The sequence below is a fragment of the Echinops telfairi genome, unplaced genomic scaffold, assembly GCF_000313985.2.
Source record: "Echinops telfairi isolate 266 unplaced genomic scaffold, ASM31398v2 ScPeMD7_7457;HRSCAF=8495, whole genome shotgun sequence".
NCBI classification, from domain to species: Eukaryota; Metazoa; Chordata; class Mammalia; order Afrosoricida; family Tenrecidae; genus Echinops; species Echinops telfairi.
In genome coordinates this window covers 10,390,299-10,393,408 of record NW_022111357.1, presented here as the reverse complement: position 1 = coordinate 10,393,408, position 3,110 = coordinate 10,390,299, and the positions used below count along the sequence as shown (strand labels likewise).

At 47.8% G+C, this 3,110-nt stretch overlaps 1 protein-coding gene across 1 annotated transcript in view; it reads right to left on the bottom strand.

Moving 5' to 3' along the window:
- CSMD2 (CUB and Sushi multiple domains 2) overlaps nucleotides 1-3,110 on the bottom strand; it is a 734,077-nt gene that overhangs the window by 690,403 nt on the left and 40,564 nt on the right. The window lies entirely within an intron of this gene.

Here is a 3,110-nt window from a genome sequence, read left to right as displayed (position 1 = left end):
TTTTTGGTTTGTTTTCCTGTTCCAAGAGCCAATCTAAGACACATTACATCGAAAGCCCTCGCTTTAGGCTCTTGTATAAGGGACATAGGAGCCCTGGTAGTGTAGCGGTTACATGTAGGATGGCTAACTGCAAGATCAGCAGTTCTAACCCACCAGCAGCTCTTCGGGAGAAAGATGAGACTTTCTACTCCTATAAAGAGTTACAGTCTAATGCACAGGGACAGCTCCACCCAGTCCTATAGGGTCGCTGTGGGTCAGCATCGACATGATGGCAGTGAGTTTGGCTTGGGTTTGGTTGTACAAGGACATAGATGACCGACCCATGAGTGGTTCAGAGGCAGCAGGGAGGCCTGGGCTGGCTGCAAGCTGCCTTCCCCATCAAGTTTCATCTAGGGGTCTTGCCTCAACAGCAGATAAAAGTATAATTCTATCCTTGGGTCCTAGACCCCAGCTACAAAGTTGTTTCCAAACAGCCCACTGCCCCAATAATCTTGGAGCTCACAGTAGACACTACTAGGGCCACATGATGCCAAAAAAGTCCATGAGACATTGGGGTACTTTCCCAGGATGAGTTAGTGTCCAGGCGGAGAGGGTTGAAAGGTCTGTGTAGTCATGTAGGGTGGGCTTGCTGGCCTACCCCTGCCAAAGTTTCCTGATATCCCCATCCAGTAAGTCTCCCCTATAGGAAATGAAGATGATGGTAATGTATTTGTCAGAAAGCAGAAAACAGCTCCCCATTCTTGCCCAGTGCCTGAGTCATCCTTAAGGGCATGAAATGGTCACCCTGCAAACTGACCCTACATACTTTTCATCGTAAACATCGTCCAGGAACAATAGGATAGAGAGTGACATCCTGATCGGCTGTGTGGCCACCACCACTAAAGCAAGGACGCACTGCAGGGCCAATCAGAACCTCTGAGGAGCTCCCACTCCCCTTGGCATGGTGATGAGTCCTTTCATAATTTGGCGGCTACCTTTGCCTCGTCAGCCATTGCCAGTCCCGCTGAAACAATAACAGTAATACTTTGGTTTTAATTTTTAAAAAAATAAAAACAAACAAAGACAGCAGAAAGCCAACCTACAATACAGACAATGGCACGGTTCATCTCTTTGGTTCCTTTACATTGTTCTCTGCTGTCAGGAGCCCTGGTGGTGGCACTTACAGCCCTTATGACAGTCTCGGAAGCCCACGGAGCGGTGCTGTTCTGTCCTGTAGGGTCTCCATGAGTCAGAGTGGTCTCCATAGTGGTGAGTTTGGTGATTTTGGGAGTTCCCTCTGTGCTATTTCTCCGTCCCACTGGTCCTCTGCTGCCTTGCACTCCAATTTCTTCTGTAAGGTTTTATTTGACCCCGGAATCAAAGAAGATGGACTATAGAAGTAATTGGCTGCATGAGCTTCTAACTCCTCAGTCATGAAGCTGGAAGAACTGGACGGTGCCCGACGACCATTATCTAATGTGTGATCAAGGCATCTTGAACCAAAACCATTCCCAGAAGGCATCGTTAGCGCCAACAACAGTGTAGTTCAATTAGTAAGGAAGGCCTGCTTGAAGCATTATGCTCTCTTCCAAGCCTAGATGAGATTGCATCTCTGAAGCTAAACTGACAACAGTGAAGCTACAGCACCGATGACAAGACAAAGGGAGCAGACCTGAAGGTGAAGGTGATAAAGCTGAGCAGAAATAGCAAGATTGCTCATGCAACACGAGGAACATAGCTTAGTCACTGAACTGCTCATTTGGAAACTGTTGAATGGCTGCGCATCTTGGGTCTGTAGGGTTTGACTAAAAAGGGACTAACTATAAAAACAAGAAAGACTTCATTCAAGTGTCCCTCCCTTACAGCGCCTTTCCTGAGCACCCCTGCTACTCTCTCCTCTAAACCCTCAGTGTTCCAGACTCATCACACCAAACGGCACTGCTCTATTCCCTTGCCAAAGTCGGGGTCCACGTTTGGTTCCCCCTGGATCCTGAGTATCAAGCATGAGGTCTGGAATGGTAGGCCCACCACTTAGGAGAATTCAGGAACACATCTCTAAAACCAGAGTGGTGGGGGCTGAATCTGCATCTGCTACGTGCAGTATAGCTGGTCATCCTGGGCAAGCGACTGAACATCGCTGTGCCGCACTTTTCTCTTTGCCAAGGAGGGTTAACAGTCATATCCGTCTCATAGGACGGTTGAGACACTTTAATGGGTTAATGCAAATAAACTGGGCACAGAAAAGTGCTGGCCACACAGTAAATGCCCAAGAAACAAATTCTCTATCATGGAGTCAATTCTGATTCAGAATGACCCTAAGGGACAGAGTAGAAGTGCCTCTCTGGATTCCCAAGGTTCTGATCTTGTTTTTTATTTTGTTTTTGTTTTTTTTGGCAGAAGGATTCACATTTACTGGTTCAAATACAGTACCTAACATTTGCTAACCATGCATTTCACATGAATTGGTCCTATTTCCACAGGTAGTCAATTCACAAAACAGGGTCCATCCCTGGACATCTGACAGGATGGGAGGTAGCAGAGGGACTGGGTAGCCTGCAGAGCCCGCCAACTATCTTTGGGTCATGGTGAGCTGATGGAGCCAGGCTGGCAGGCAGCCCCCAAGGCTGTAATCTTTATGGAGCAGAAAGCCTCGTCTTTCTCTAGGAAGCAGCTGCCGGCTTCATGACTTTGTGGTTGGCAGCCCAAGGTACACCCCACTGTGCCAGTGGGGCTCTTTCACGTGGTCAGTAGCTGTGATTGTAGTGATTTCTCTCGATGTGTTTGACACCTAGTAACCATAGGCACCAGAGTCCTGGGTTGGTGTAAACAGTTAACTCATTCAACCGCTAACCGAATAGTTGGAAGTTCAAGTCTACCCAGAGGCATCTCAGAAGAAAGGCCTGACTATGCACTGCCTTAAAGTCAGCATTAAAACCACAGGCTTGAAGGTAAACAAGCACCCATCTGGCTGAGAAGCAACAAAGCCCACGTGGAAGATGCACACCAGCCTGTGTGACCACGAGGTGTCAAAGGGATCAGGTATCAGGCACCAAAGAACAAAAAATCATATCATTGTGAATGGGGGAGAGTGTGGAGTGCAGACTCAAAGCCCATCTGTAGGCAACTGGACA